The 17,312-nt window shown below is 47.1% G+C and overlaps 1 long non-coding RNA gene across 1 annotated transcript; it reads left to right on the forward strand.

The window, feature by feature from the left end:
* Positions 1-270: 270 nt before the first annotated feature.
* Positions 271-16,919, forward strand: LOC135392899 (uncharacterized). The gene is made up of 5 exons (XR_010422291.1): positions 271-427; positions 12,153-12,263; positions 13,415-13,506; positions 16,062-16,155; positions 16,847-16,919. It is a non-coding gene; the product is annotated as an uncharacterized LOC135392899 (long non-coding RNA).
* The last annotated feature ends 393 nt before the right edge of the window (positions 16,920-17,312 follow it).

Raw genomic sequence — 17,312 nt, forward strand, 5'->3', positions numbered from 1 at the left:
AGTTTGCGCCTGTATGCCATAGCAAACGTCCTCAGTGTGAGTTGTAATTACAACACCAAGTGCCCGTTAACAACTATTGACAATATGCGATGTCCACTGAACACTATATTCATAGTAAACACCAGCTTAGAATCCCTCACAACACGCGAAGGATAGCAGACGCATAATCGTGTGTCAGTCGCGTGTCGTATAGTGTAGATTACCTAGTGGAAGCAATCAGGGCACTCATGGAGGACGGCCTTTTCTTGCTGCACTGTAGTGATTTTTCAACTGATATTCACCGCACGGGTCTCGCAAGGAAGCATGTTAGAGGCACTCTGACAAAGGAAGCGATCACGACACCCATGTGCCACTATGCGGTGTCCCAACAGCCGAAGTAGGAAGAAGCTGGAGTTTGCGCCTGGATGCCATAGCAAACGTCCTCAGTGTGAGTTGTAATTACAACAACAAGTGCCCGTTAACCACTATTGACAATATGCGATGTCCACTGAACACTATATTCATAGTAAACACCAGCTTAGAATCCCTCACAACACGCGAAGAATAGCAGACGCATAATCGTGTGTCAGTCGTGTGTCGTATAGTGTAGATTACCTACACTGTAAACTTTTTCACACCTTTAAAGGTGTGCGCTATGAACATTCAACCTGGTTGCGTAACATTGCATCTCCAGGATATTTTGCAAAATTTGGAAAGCAGCGTACTGAGGGAGTTTCTGCAACCTCAGGAGTGTAACGAGTATACCTCGTAGAAACCGAATGTGGAGAAAAGACCAAGCAGTATTTACAGACCTGTCATCAAGCTTGCGGATAATCTTTTAGTCCTACATGACTTTTGAAGGCCTGCCGCTAAGCTATGACCGAAGCAGACAAGATCCATCACCTTCTCAAGGGGCTATCGCAGACCTCCTTCAGTGCCGTGGCGCTCCACAAATTTGCTACGGTTGCTGAGCTCAGCACCGCTTCGTTTTTCACGTCTGCTCTTCCAACAGACCATGCTGCTAAGGTAAATCTCACCCGCGCCACCATGCGCGAAGAGCTCGCCATTATGAACATGCGAACAGTGAACGGCCGCTCGTCCAATACTCAGTTCCCTCAGTAGTCCAACTCGGACAGTAGTCAGTCGGACAGTTAAAGTCGGTCATGGGGAACCCTGCAGTTGCAATGCCGGTTGCACCCTCACCGGCTGAACAGAATCGGCCATCCTACGCGGAACTATGCGCCGAGACTCCGGCTACACCCTCTCGAGATTCACCAGTGTTGGCTCCTATTGCTTAGGTTTCTTTTAATTCCTCACGTTCCCCTTCGGGTGTACAGTATGCTCTCCCTGCATACAGACAGCCCCTGATTTGCTTTTACTACCACTTGTCCGGTCATGGTGCTCGACGCTGTCACCGTCGCCAGTTTGACATGCAACACGAACGCTCTTGGTATCCTGTGCGGCCTAGTATTCAACCCTGGCAGCAAGAGCAAAGATTCCGTAGTCCCCAACAGTTTCAAAGCATGACCTACGACAATGCCGCTTACCGTTACACTGGGCACACTTCGTATGACCCGAGATAGGACTACGAATCTGTAACAGGCGACCAGAGGGCTCCCACTTCGCCCACGAATCGATAGTCTCGATCGCCATTTTTCCGTACGTTGCGCCGTCGTTCTGTGTCTGTGTACACGATGTCAAACTAAAAGGCGCAACCTGCATCGAGGAGGGACGTGAGGTTGCGCTTTCACTTCTTTCTGGCAGTCCTCCTGCGCCTAGGAACCATATGTCTTTATCGTGTGATAGTATCGTTATTGTGGCTCTTCTGGACAGGCTCCACTCGCGACAGCCCCTGACGAATCCGTTGTGGCTGTAATGGAATTCCCCTCGCTCCCCATACGAGGGGAAGCCCTCGAATAGGGAGGATACGAGGGTCCCTGGGAATGCGTCCTTTGCAGGTATTCGTGCATGTTCCAAGACAGTAGCAGTGTTCGGTGCGACGACGAAGTAGTTTTTACCTTCAAGGAACTAATGGTTCAACGACGCCTATGCGCTCCCAACTGCTTGCTCCGCTTGGTAGATAGAAGAGCCCTTATTTGGCGAATAAACCTCACAGCAGTAGATCAGGTCCTGCCTTCTGGAACTCTCGTCGGGTCTTTCCATTACGACTTCGCTAATGTCTGCCCTTTGTTACACGAGAACTCATCTGATACTCCGAGTCGTCGACCACAACAAGCACCAAGCTGCCGCCAGCCGACTTCTCTGGAGTCATGCATGTCCTCAGAACTTACAGCTGAAGATGGCCAGGTCCTTCTTTCACTCCTACGCGAATATGAGGACATCTTCGATATCAGCCGTGGACCCTTGGGCTGCTGAAACTTCGTCAAGTATCGGATCACGACAACCACTGAGAACCCTACGCGCGGTCGACCTTACCGGGCTTCTCACGCTGAAAGACAAGTAATTCGTGACCATGTCACCGACATGCTCTCAAAAGGAATTATTCAGGAGTCGTCCAGTCCTTGGTCGTCACCTGTTGTTTTGGTCAAAAAGAAAGATGGCAGCTGGCGTTTCTGCGTCGATTATCGGAAATAGTGTCACTGTAAAAGCGTAAATACCCTCTCCTGAGGATCGATGACACTTTAGACTGCCTTCATTGAACGTGTTATTTTTCTTCTATGAACCTCCGTTCCGGCTACTGGCAGATAGCCGTAGACGAGCGCGACAGAGAACGAACAGCGTTTGTTACCCCAGAGGGCCTGTATGACTTCCGTGTAGTGCCCTTCGGGCTGTGCAACGCTCCTGCAACCTTTGAACGTGTGATCGAGACGTTACTTCGTAACTTCTGCTGGACCTTTTGCTTACGCTACTTGGATGACGTGCTCGTTTTTTCTCGCACCATGCAGGATCACATTCACCACCTCCGTGAAATTTTAGACTGCTTTCGCTCAGCAAGTCTGCGACTGAACGCGAAAAAGTGTGATTGCCAGTCAGAAGCTCCATGTTCTTGAACACCTCGTCGACAGAAACGGCATTCACCCTGATCCTGACAATACAAGGGCAGTTCAGAACTTTCCTCGTCCGAAAAACACAGCGCTGCGCTCGTTCTTGGGCCTTTGTTCCTACATCCGCCGCTTCATCAAGGGATATGCCCACATTGCAGCCCCTCTGCAGGAACTGCACCGCAAGGACAAGTCCTTTGCCTCGGATGCAGAGCACGAGGAGGCCTTTATGGAATTGAAGCATGCCCTCCCTCAACAACGTAAGTGCGTCTCCAGTCATGGGTCGCTTTGGACAAGATGCGCCTACAGATATTCATACCGATGCTAGTGGACACGGTCTTAGTGCAGTCCTACTACAATCTTGGAACGGGAACGACTCCGTAATCGCCTACGGTAGTCGGTCTCTCTCGTCACCAGAGCGCTATTATGCAATCACAGAAAAAGAATATGGGAATCGAATATCGAGCTATATCGAAATTCTGGCCATACCTCTATCGTCGTCCATTTCGTGTAGTCACCGATCACCACGCTTTTGCTGGTTGACTCGCTTCAAGAACCGTTCTTGAGCTTTAAGAGTAACTTCACAATAGCGTACACGTCAGGTACGAAGCACACGGACGCCGACGTAGTGTCACGTAGTCCTCTTCAATCATTGTCAATCAATGATGCTGGACGTTGTGGCCTCGGACTTGCACTCGACCTCTTCCACTGCAAGGCAGTCCGTAGTTGTTGATGGCGTCTTCAACAGGCATAATTTTCGCAACTACGGTTGTCCGCTGTTACTAGTCGTACCCGCAGGACTGCGACACGATGTCATCTCTACCCCAACACGACGACCCACGCATCCACTCATTTGGGCATATACAAAACCTATGGCCGGCTGCGGGAACGATTCTATTGGTCTGGCATATGCACATACCTGATATGTTCATGCAATTAGGGAGGAAACTAGAGGAGGGTCCGGATGTCCTGACACCCACTTCCATTTCTTCTTTTCACATAGTATTCAATTGATGCTAGGTCGATTCGCTTGTCGATTTTGGTTTTATTTTTCAACAAAATTTGTCGTGTTTTTCTTTTGCATGATATTGCTGGTTGCTTCTATGTAATATCAATAACAAAAATAATGAAGATGAGTAAAAGTAGAAGTTGGCGTCTTGAGCACTTGCTGTTTTTCAGAACTGAATAAAATGAATCAGAGGGCAAGAGTGGCAAGTATGCCGTCCAGCCACCAGGTGGCTACACAACACGTGCTGAATAGACGGCATGTGTGACACACATTGACTCAAGTCAAAAGTCGAAAACGAGTCTATCGTTTGAAAAGGCAGTAAAGGGCAAAAATTCACTTTGCAATGCAAATGGCAGTAATGCAACTAGAGCAAGATTTACTCGTTTCTAATTCACCATTTGTAACTAAAAGGTGAATAAATGCGACAACTGTGAGGTTCGTCTTTGCTTGCTCCGCATCGGTTCAAAACAACGAGTCACCCCCTACGCATCAGATTCAAACCGAAATATATTACGGAAACTACCCCTTGCCACATTTCTTTGTCCAATCGTCAGGACATGTATCATACGCGTACTCTGTAGCGGCGGTAGCATTCGCTTTCCCTTTCCCTACCCTACCTTTCCCTAATACCGCCATACAAGGTAACAGGAACAGGTTCAGCCCGCCAACGTAACAAAACGCACAAATTATAGCGAACGTTCGAAAAACGAAACTTACGAAACGGAAGCTATACATGTTAAATTCCAATGGCAGGTTCGGAGCGCTTCCGGAGCCCTCAAATGGGAGCTTTGAAGCGGCATTCAAGCCAGGGTCGCTCCAAGGAGCAACCCAGAGTTCTCTGCCAAAATAGACCGATTCAACGGGAACTCTCCGTGACGTATCATTTGTCGCTCGCGCTTCCTATTTCCTGTCTCTACTTCGCTAACATGGCCACTTCCGGCAAGATCCGGAGATGGAAAGGTGGCTTACCGTCGAATCTGATTTGGCTAAATAAGGGGAACCGCAGGGTGGAAGCGGGCCGTCAGGGTGATGGTAGACGCTTCACTAGGAGAGGCGGGGTGGAGTGCGACATTAAGGGGAACGGCAGCGACCAGGGGCGAAGCTCTTGTAAAGGAAGATTAGAAACTTTTGGGCTCGTGAATTCAAGCCACCATCCGTAGTCACATAATCTGACATCGTTGGGTAGCGCTTCTTCCCCTAGTGACATTGGTGCCGAAACCCGGGAATCCCGGTCCCTTCACGATCAAGAAGCCCCGGCAAGACATTGCAGGAAGAGTCGCAGAACGGCTAGACGATGGCCAATGTTGACCGTTTGAAGTAGTTGCAAGCGCCGCTAAGGACGGTAGTTTATCGCACCGTTAGTGAGCCCTCGTGACAGAATCATTACCTCACGAGGAACTGAATGCTAAACTGTCATAGCTGGAAAACCAGCCATCCGTTCTTGGACAGCAAGACGAGGCAATAATCGAGGCAAGCTGTAATCGAGGACGACCCCACCACGGGGGCACCACCCTCTACTGTCTGTGCTTACTCAGGTCGTGTGTTAATCACTGTACAAGGTGATACGCACGCAGCGACGTGTTTAGTTTTAGTAGTTAGCGTTTAGTGTTTCGTTTCTTTCCATTCGTTTCTTTCTTTTTTGAGTGTGTTCCTGTTCTTCATTCAAGTGGAATGTTACACCGTTTGAGGAAATTATAAAGTATTATTTCCTGTTATACTTCAACTGTAGCGGGACTGGCTTTCTTTTCACGCGCAACAGTGAAATGCAAAAAAAAGTGGCATATGATAGCAAAATAAATAAATAAAATGTAACCATTTCTCCCTCACTATTTTACCAATGTGATTACACTGCGAATTTTTTAGTGTGCCTTCAGGAAAGGGTAGAATTGACAAAGCGCGCATGAACTGCGCAGAACACGCCGATATAAACACTTGAGGTAGATGGACTTGGAAGTAAAGTCCTGCACGGCCCGCGGTGTCAGCGGCTGACCCGCATTTTGTTGCGGGTGGCGAGTCTAGGTCTTCGCTGTCGTGCGGGTGGCGGGCTGGGTCTAGGCGGCATCGTTGACGGCGAAGCGGGCAGCGGGTCGGGTGCGGTCGGCGCATTTTACCAAAACACTATTGGAAGTACACAGAGTTGCCCAATTTCTTACGCGTCTGTACAGTAGTGACTCGAAATATGACGTAAAACGTCGCTGGCAAGGGCGGAACAAACGCTCAAACCGTTAAGGTGCAACAGCTCCTGTGTGCTCTTCTCGATCTATGTCGCGTTTCGTATCATCATTCCTCAAGTCATAAACCAACACACATTTGCACCTTTTTGCCCCCTACGCTGATGTCGTACAAGAAACCATATATGCACGCAGACATATCTAATCATCAGGAACAGACCATGGAGTACTCTCAGTTGGGTGCGGGTGAGCTTTTCGAAAAAAATATGCGGACTGCGTGCGGATGCGGGTGTAATTGGTAATGCGACGCGGGTTGCGTGTTGGGTGCGGATTTGAACCCACGGGTACGGATTGGATGCAGGTTATACTTCAAAGCACCATCTCCCACTTGTCACTCCCGGGATTGGGAAGCGAAAAATCCCGAAATCCGTGGAGTGCAAAAATGGCTCGGGATTGACAACCCCAACTATGATTAGAAGGAGTTTGGCAATTCTTTGATCTCTTGCCGCCGCGAAGGAGGAGCTTGTTGACACGTCAAACGCGTCGCTTTCCGGCCAAGTACTTCGCGAACGCGAACTAAAGCGAAGCTGGTCCGAGCCGATTGAGGATGGTCTGCTCCAAACCGCATTTTCTATGCCATGATGCGACTACTGTGAATCGGCGCTTCGTAGCCGATTGCTGCAAACATTTAAAAAAAAATGGTTCGGGGGCCGTTCTTCCGACCAAAAGTATCGGCTCTATGGATAAAAGATAAGCTGATTAACTATCTGATAAGTTACTACGAATTAAGTTGAAATCCGTGCATTGCGAATTGAACCAGTACACAGCACTATCTCGGCTATATTGTCGCTTCCATTACATCGAGTCCAACCCAGAAGGAATCGCTGAGTGCTCGGTGTCGCGACGACATTCATGAACTTGTTATCAAACTAGTTTGCGGGGGCTACATTTGTTTTTCTATCCACCTATTTCGCAAAGCCCTGAACGCTTTCCCGGAGCGTGCTCAGAGTAACAACGTAACATTATTTTGGGCATACCGGTTTCATTTGTCTCGCATATACTCTGGGCAGTCACGATTCGTGCATCTCCCACGACGAACGCCGTGGACATCTGTGTTCCGAAACGGCATTGCCTCCTGAAACGGTGATGAAGTTTTAATAACGCCAGCATCCGTTGCGTGAGCTAAACCGGCTTACTTGCTTAGGTGGAAAGGCGGTGCAGAAAAAGTTATCGCAAACTATGAGGTAGAGATCTGAAGAATTGAGGCCGCAGATTGGCTAAAAATTCGATACCATCTCGCGGAGCCACCGACGCAGCATTCGTTGTCCTTCAACGGCACACAACTGAAAACGCACGGCACGGCGCACGGCACGGCGCACGAGGAGGGAGGCAAAGAATGCACGTGCAGTGCGAGCGGCCAAGGGACCAGGGATGCGGGCTGCCGCCGTTATCTTTATTTGGAGGGAACAATGGATTTATAAATGACGCCCTTTCGGAGTATACGGCCTTCACTTCATTCAAACTGTGCTATGCCACCTTGTCCCGGCAATACAGGCATTGCCACGTTTAGGAATTGAAAGAGTACCATCTACATTAGAAGCTGTGGCACTTTCAATGCAACGCTTACTGTTACCGAACTAAGGGTGTAGAACGAATCTGTGACTAGAAGGAGATACTCAAGAAACACATACTTGTCTCCTCAGAAGGCTTTGGGACTGCAGGGAGCTTCCATCCAGGACGATGAATACTGGCTTTCCGCGACTGTTTTGTCTCCACAAACCCGGAAAACCGACACTCACGTTGTGGTTTCGTTCCTGTCTTCACGATGCACTAAGCAACACCTATGCCTCATCCCTCATCAACGCCGTCACATATGCCGCAAGCAGTCACTGCTAATAAAAAGCAGGAATGCGTATTAAGAGTACGGGAACGCACAAGGCACGACACACAGCCCACCGAGAGGAGCAGAGCAAGCCAAAGAGACACCAGAAAGACAGTGTTGCTAGGTCACTTAGGTGGAAATTCAGGAGGTCGGCGTCAGAAAATTCAGTAGAATTCAGTAGATGTACTACAAACAAGGGCAAACGCTCCACGGCGACCTAACTAGTGGGCCATATAATAAATAAACACGAACTATCACGATATATAGGCGACAGAATAAGTAAAATATACTTATAATTTGGTGTACACAAAGACGTGCTTGCACACCGTCATTCGATCACGTACTCTAGCTCATACATATTCGCAGTTAAGTTATAGCAGTTCTTGTCTCCTATCAGACGCTTCGTGTGCAGCAGTCCAGTGATAATTTCTGTCCAAAGCTGTTCATGAGGTTCACCTAAGAAAATATCCGTTCCACACACGCGCCCGAATGTGACAAGTAGAGGAGGTTTACAACGAAACTTCCAAACGACGGAAACATATGAGCTCGTCGGAACTTGTCTTCATGTTTGCTATGTTACCAGGCGTCCTGTGGAATATGCATAAATCTGCAATGTGTTTGCTGTAAATTGTTTTACTTGGGAAGCTGCTCGCTTTTTTAAAGGTGACTGCTCGCACATGCCACATAACGCGTAAACCCCTCACTATGTCAGAAGTACATGATTTTCTCGCTCGTACGCGGACTTGTAACCAGACAGTGCCAGCAAACGTGAATTGGAGTTCGCTACGTAGAACCACGCTTCAGGTAAAAAATCCAGTAGATTTAAGCGGGTTTTGATCTTTTTTCAGTATTTCAGTAGACCAACTCGAAGTCCAGTAGATCTACTGAAATTTCAGTAGACCTGGCAACACTGCAGAAAGACCAGAAGAGGACGCTGGCATCGCGACTTTTATGAGTGCGGCTTTCAGTCGGGGGCAATGGATGCAAGTTGAAAATTCCACTACAAATTCTCAGAGCCGATTGTAAACGAAATATTTTGCATGGTGAGATGGGACGACATAAGGAATCATCTGATAAGGCCTATTTACTTCACAGTTGGGGTTACAACTTTAAGGGTTACAACTAGGGATATGCCAACCGAATCCGCGAATCCTCGAATTCTAGGCAAGGGTTCGAGATTGGGGAATGCGAATCCCATTGCAGAAAACGGCGAATCAAATCTTTCGAATCCACCAATCACGTTTGTTTCTTTCTTTTTCAAGCTGGCGCCTCCGGGGTCCACCGAAAGCCTCTTTGACCGACGGGTGTTCTCTTGTTTCTTTGTTTATATTGCTTTGAACTGAAAGAGTGAGACAGGAAGTTTTTATACATTTTTTACATATACATTTTTTTTACATACATTTTTTTACATTTTATATATATATATTTTTTTATACATATAAGTTATAAGTTTAAAAGTAATATGGTTTTGCTTTTGATTGTTGCTGTAGCTTTATGGAAATAATTCGGGCTCGTGAATTTATGTACTTCTAATGTAGTCGATGAAGTACTATCTGGGCGTATTTTCTCCCGAAACTGAACTAGTATGTAATATTTTTTGTGGTTAAACAAATGTAGCGTATTCTGCTTCAAAACACTTTCAAACTTACTTACTTACTTATATACTTACACTTATACTTACTTATATATACTTATATTTTCAAACTCCCTTTTTAAAGAAAGGATTCGAAAGATTCGACAGATTCGAGATTCCTTCGATTCGATTTCGGATTCTCATCTTTAGTTAGAACGGTCCAGTCAGTTATGCACAGGTTGCAACTGCGGTGCCGCACGAGCACTGAGCAACAATGAATGCTATCTAAATTATACAGGAAATACACTGCAACTGCTGAAATTACCAATTACTCTATGCAATAGCTGAAAATTAGACGACACATACACAGCGGGTAATTTGCGGATAACACCCTACTTTGTACAGTTACACCCTTCGCTACACCCATGTCAAACAACAAGGGTGTTTTATGGGTGCAAATTTGTAACCCACCCTAGTGACTGTGTTAGTGTCAGCGGATGTCTGAATTTCCATGTTTTTACAAACAGCATTTGAACACAGGGGATGTGCGGCATAAATGTTTATTATAACAATTGAAAAGAAAAAGGATTGAGGCCCTGGAATGTATTCGTAGCTAAGGCTGCTGTCATAGTGGACTGCCGTGGACACCGTACTGGCTGTGATGTTTGACTTAAGCTACCTTGGACTGTTTTCTTAGAGTGGACTATGTACTCGCTTTTAAGTGTGCTGTGTAACATTGTTCCTCCTTGTGGTATCGCCACCTTGCTCTGGTTAGCAGGCTTGTGCGCCTTTGTGAATTTATAGGCTAAGCCAGCTGTGATTACACTACTCTAATTAGCTGAGGGCTACATCCGAGCAAGCCATGCTGGAGAGGGCTTAGCCGAGGGGCCAGCTAAAAGAGGGATACATAAAAATGCTGGTATAGTTTCTCTCTCGCTGTAAAGGATTGCGTTGTGTTTGCATGCCCATTATGAGAATTGTATGTCATATTTGTCCAAATTGTAACATCGGGCGTCATCGGCCCATTTCCATGCTCATTTTCTTAACCAGCCTGCGGCGAGGGTTGACCAACTGGTGACCCGACCCGATGTCAGTGAGGAAAGGGAATGGCATCGTTGCAGGTGCAGGGGAGCTGGGGTCCTCCAGGCAACTCGATCCGTCGCGACGGCCATAAATCTGGGTTCTGGCACCGGAGGCATGCACAGACCAAAGTTAGGTCGTGCACAGAGTGACACCTCGACACGTCGGTCGTAAATCGCGTGGAGAGAGTGTGCAATCGGGCGGTTCTGGACAAGTATTTAATCTGAGCAACCACGAGCTGTAACCCTTTGAACCCAGGCCGCCCGGAAGCCTTCAGCGGGGGTTGTGGCCTCGTCTGTCACCCTTTTAAGCGGCCGCTTGAACTGGGAGACGGACTTGGGGAACAATGTAACATCCAGTCCTGTGTGTGAAAATCTTGTAAATATCCCCATGTACCATAGTCCCCAGTGAATAAAGCTCGTATCACCGTCATCTGAGTCCGGCTTTCATCGGTGCCCACCGACCAGATGCCGAACCATCACATCATCGAACCCGGAGCGGAGCACAAGAATTTGGACACTTCGTGCGCATCGTCATCACCAATCCGTTCCCCTGCCACTCGGGACGAGAAGACAACTCCGAGTACGAGTCTTTACTCTCGCATTCATGTGTATGTGGCACGCAAAAAAAAAAAGGCGTAAAAAACTGTAGGCGATGGAGTCAATTTTCAGCTATTGCATATTACAGTAGTTGCTTATTTCAGCAGCTACAGCTAGTACGCATAATTACAACTTAGCATTCATTGTTGTTCAGTAGGATTCGATAGGATTTACCTCCGGGGGTAGAGTGGTGCTCTAGTGTAGCGGGCTTCCCAACTATACTTCTCTTACGGCGCTGGAGCGAAAGCCTGTAAACTATCGTCATGACACTGCCGCTCTCGCAACAACAATCCGACTTTGTGTCAAAGTAGCATTTCGTCCGTGGTGTGTTGTGTCGGTGCTCGATCATTATTTTGGCAGAGATTCACACAATTTGAGAGGCACATGCCGTTGCAAATCATTCTTTTACGACGCTTCTTCACTGGGCACTGGGTTAGGCCACATTTTGCCTACTCCAAATCGCTGCTTGAGGCGTGCACCGCGTTTCCTGCTTGACTGAACTTATCACTTATCCATAGAGCTGATACTTTTGGTCGAAAAAAAGGGGCTCGCCAATCATTTTTTGAACGTTTACAGCAACCGGCAACGAAGCACCGATTCACAGTAGTCGCATAATGGCGGAACATCCGGTTTCTAGTAGACGACGCGTCTAGCAAGTGACGTGTGTCTGACGTATTCACAGAGTTGGCGAGGCTTCCCCCTATGGCCAAACTCTCCCTATATACGTCTCTCCCCTTATTCCTATATATGCGCCATCTATGTGCGGAGACGGAGACCGCGCTTGTGTGCCATGTATGAGTACAGCTGCAGGTGGTTTCGGTTTTCGTGTCGAAGTGCCACGGGGAATCTTGCTATAGTTTTCAGGTGGTGCTAGTGGTACCTGCCGCTGTCTCAGCTTGCTGTGGAGATACATTTATATTTCTGCAGCCAAATGAAAAGATGCCCTCTGTTGCCTATCAAGACAAAAGGTAAGCGGCTCTACCTACTCGCGGTTAAGACAGTAATTGTTTACTACATGTCATCTGACACCGAACCCAAGAATACGGCTTTCATCCGCATACACTACTGGCATTACTGAGTTGTCTCGCGACGTAAATACCCAATTATTAATTAGTAATGGCATTACTGTAGAAGTACGTGATTCGCATGAGTTTGAGTTGTTGAGTTGTTTGAGTTTGAGTATTGTGGTTTCATAGGGGTGTAATGATAATGGTGATGGTGGTGTGATAAAGACAAAACTGGGGATGTGAGCTACGACGAAGTAATGCTAATGTTCTTGGCTGTTCTTTGCTTTGGAGTGTTGAGTCAATGGATAATGCCACGTGTCAAGATGTACTGCGTTATGTAAAACTGTTCTGAAACCTCTTCGAATCAACACATTACTTACATGTGCACTACACCGTTCTTTTAGGCTACTTTTTAGGAAACCGATTTTCTGATTTTGGCTGTATGCAAGGTGGACTGATAAGTAACCCGGTACGGAAACATGAGCCGTTCTTTGGTGTTCAGTCGGTATGTTTCGTTACAGCCAGTATCTTTCAACAAACATTCTCTTTTCGTTTTATCTCTGCTATGCGATCAATGACTGATCAATGAATGATCAATATTTTAGAGAGCTTCTTCCGTGTTATCAGATTTTTCTTGAAATAAAATCACTTTCTTGAGTCGAAATACGAAATTTGCCAAGGCAATGTAACGATGTTTGCCAGAGAACGAAAGTTATTCATGTACCCCGTTCCATTACAGCTTGCGAGATACTTGTCTGGAATGGACAGCTGGACAGGTCTGGCAAGAATGTTTCGATTAATAGGCACGTACGACATGCTACCCAGTATGTACTTATTAGGCGAAAAAACGCCTGGAGGTTCCAGGCCGGATAAACCTCAAGCCGTCGATTCCAGACAAGCTGTGCCAAGGATATATTGAAAGTAGGACAGTTTTCGATGCCACATTGTGGGCGTACAGGTAACGTCGGATAGACGTCGCGGACGTGTGCGACCTTTGTGGGATGTACCTTACATATATCTGGCTTACTGGGTCATACTGCATACAATGTCCTAATTTCGTTGTTCCGTGTGCCTAGTGTTTTGCGAATTATCTCAAATTATTGGCTTTATAGGGAGCTTTTGGAGCCTGGCAACGTCTCTTCTTCTGTCTGCGTTTTGACCAATGTAGACACTTCTTCCTGAAATTCACGTGCATCGTTGAACTGTGAGTAGATTTCGGCTACGAATCCCAGCATGCCGGAGGCGTGGCTGGAGACAAGCTTTTAAGGAAGCAAGATTATCCCTGCGACTAAGTAAGTGTGTACTTGGTATGGGAAGCGTTGAATACCTGGGATTTCGCGTCAGTAAAGGGATGGTAATGCCAGGAGATTTGAAGGTTAAGGATATAACAAACATTCCAGCCCCGAAGGACGTCCACGAGATGAGAATATTATTGGCTCTGGAGAGTTCCTTCAGGAGGTTCATCGAACGCTACCCAACTATCGCCGAGCCCAGGGACGGATCTAGGATTTTCTCGAGGGGGGCGGTGGGGGGTCCGCTATGGACAAGTGCCACGTGCATGCTGGGATTGGTCCACTGAACCCTATGTTCAAGTCTAGGGTTGAGGGGGAGTCCAGGCCCCTGGACCGCCCCCCCCCCCCCATATATCCGCGCCTGGCCGAGCCACACACGCAGCTATTCACCGCAATACGAATAACGTCCGTGCTGCCATGTCACTTGAATAAACGCTGATATCCCGGTATTTGTTTTGTCCCAAGACAAAATAAAAGGGACTAGTGTACTCGATGGGGAAAAACGAAGTATCTCTGAAAAAAAAAAAAAGTTGCCATTTAGAGGGAACGTCCTCCATGAGAAGGACGTTCCGAGAGTACTAACTGCCGGAGAACGTTCAACATCATGCCAAGCCCGCAAGGGAGCTGTGCTTGAGCGTGCAAACTCGAGCACCATGTGAAACAGCGGTCGACAAGTAATGATAAGCATCTACATCCAATCTTTCATTGCGGTCTCTTGGGTAGGGCGCCTTTCTTCCTGTTTTCGCGCGGTTGAGGTATGGAAACCGGAGCGGAGAACAAGGGTAGAATGTTATCAGCCATATACGGCCGGAACCCCAATCCCTATTGCAGTGCGAGATCGGAGATTGAGAGCTCTGCCCGAGTCAGCAGAAAACGAGAAGGATGGAATACCCGTACAGTCGACTTGCCTACGACACTCGTTAGTACGACATCCTCACTTTATGACCACTTTTCTGGGGCACCAATACAGCCCAAGCAGCACAATGTACTGAAAGTCGAGTGCAATAGGAGTGGACGGGTAGGTGGAAGACTTTGAACAGACTCTTGAAACTAAGGAACATTGATAAGACACATACCGTGCACCCCTATTGTACTAGACTTTCAGTACATCGTGCTGCTTGGGAGGTCCCGCGAAACGGCCTCGGTTTATTGTGACAACTAAAGAATCCGACTATGACCAACATTTCGGGAGACGAATTCGGGAGAACACGTGTATTCTTCCCCCGTTATTGGAACCATTCACAACAGACCGATTCATCGTCCCGACCCAAAAGTCGAGTGGCCCCGGGAAAAAGATACGCGCAGTATGTATTCGCCACCACCCGTGCAACTGAGTGAGCGGAAAAGCTACATATTGACTGTTTTTCTAACCAGACGCTTTCTTTCGACGACAATAAATTGCAAGGTTGCAAATAATATATTGTGCTGGTAAACGTAATTCAAATACTGTGGAATCAATGACAGATCCAAGCAGAAGGGCGTACCTGGATCATCATCCATACTGCTCGCTCGACATTTCCCTTTATGACCAAAATCCCCGCGAACGGCCTTGGTCATAATGACGGTTGACGCTATACAGCACTGCTAGGTACCCAAGCAGCACGCCAGTACGGGTTAAATATTCAACCCATATTAGCTGCCAACATTACCAATAGTGGTCCAACATGGGCTTCCAATATGCGGCCAATATGGGGAGTGCGACCGGGCTCCATATTGGACCAATATGGGCCGCCCATATTGGGAAGCCTATTTTGCCCATATTGCGTCAACATTTTCCTGATAACGCCAACGGAAGTTCGTGTAACTATCCAGTTTGATATCCACCACTGATATTACTTCTCTCTTCTTTTTGCTTTTTCATTTCTGTAGATCCTAATGACCCACTTTGCATAGCATTACAAAAACACTGCATCGCCGAAACAAACGAAGAACAGATGCTATGCCCGTCTTGCTGAAGGACCCAGGCAGTCCCACAGCAGTACCAATGTCGAACGAACGTCCTTCAGGAGCCTTCATTGAGATCGCAATAGTGTATGCACCAAAAATTTCCACCCCGCTCCGAGAGTACAAAGGAGCGAAACACTGTCGTGAGTGAGACGGCGACGGATATACGCCTGAGCAACTCACACTGCCTGCAGTAGCTTGAAAGCACCTAGCTTTACAGAAGACCCTGCACTTCCTACCGAGCATTGTGCTTTTGACTTGACCTGCCACAATTGCGTTACCATTTGAGGAAACAGCGACATTTTAGCTCGTATGAAACGTCCGATCCGACAGTCGCTCATGCTCATTAGTTGTAGGACGCGTGATTTCGCGCAAACGACCACGCTCTCAGTCGGTTAGACCGATTGGCATTGGCATCGCGAAGCAAGATGGTGGCTGCTTCAGCAAGTGGAAGGATGTTGAGTTCTAGTGAACGGGTTTGCAACGAATGTTGACTGTTTCGAACAATGTGTATTACTTGCAGGAGGTTGTTGGATGTAACGACGTATTGAATTGGGCATTTTACACGCTTCAACGAACAATCTTGCCGTGCTGCTTTGGCATTTCTGGCAACACGTGTACGTACCATTTGCTGCATTTTCAGTCAATGTGGGGGGTACACGGGCAATATGGGGCCCATATTGCCAGGATTTTCCCCATATTGGCTCAAACTGGGCAATATGAGGCCCAGATCACCATGATATCGTCAAGTTTGAGCCAATAGGGGGAAATCTTGGCGAAACGGGTCCCATATTGAACCCGTATCGCCAATGACCAGCCAATATGGGCCCACTATTGTGTGCTGCTTGAGTAATGACCAGGAACGTGACAGCTTACATGGGCTAATCTACGAAAGGCTGGGAGAGGTGAAATGGCTGCTGGATTAGGACGTCGAATTCTAGCAAGTCAGAAATTGCTTTGTCAGCACTGAGCGACGAACGCAGTCGCATCGACAATGCGCAGCAAAGAACCCTTTTTTGTGTTCAGTTTGTTGAGCTTGATTTCCTTGGGTCGCGTTTCAGTGTGTTGCACTAAACATGCTCAACAGAAACGCTACCATTATATACGCGGCTTAAACCGTCACCCAGCAGAACCGCACAGAACCTTCTTGACGATTTTATCGTAACGCCCAACACGAGTCTCTCGGTAATCCACCCATTGTTTGAGCAAAAATGTGAACAAAACAGTGAGCCTATTTTGTGTTGGGTACAAGTACAGGTCACATACAATGCTACAATACAGAACATCATGTTATCACTTATCTGATAGGTGCAGTATGAAGCCCATGACAAGGTCAACCTCCGTGGAGCAAATATGCTGCGGAAAAAAGACGACGATTAACGTAATAAATGCGCAGAAAATGCGTTAGCATTTGACAAATTATCTTGTGTATTTGTTTACGTTTTATACAACAATAACATACATATTCTGCCTTATCGTTTTCTCTAATTTAAGCAATCAATGAGACAGAGACGTTAAGGTAGTCGGGCACCCCAAATTTTTTTTGTTCCTCCCAGAGTAATAACGTATTTGGAGTTCGTGGACTGATTGCTGATGGGTTGACAAAGCTACAGGCATAAAATTGTGAATTTTTTGCACTCGATTTTTATTACATCTGCAAAAACGTTGAAAAAATGCCATTTTCCCCGTACGTGATAACACGACAACCAGTACCTCAATGCTGCTGACATTTGGCATGCTGCTTTATTGAAGACTGTCAAGTGAAATGACCTAG

This window comes from Ornithodoros turicata, chromosome 4, assembly GCF_037126465.1.
Source record: "Ornithodoros turicata isolate Travis chromosome 4, ASM3712646v1, whole genome shotgun sequence".
Lineage (NCBI taxonomy): Eukaryota > Metazoa > Arthropoda > Arachnida > Ixodida > Argasidae > Ornithodoros > Ornithodoros turicata.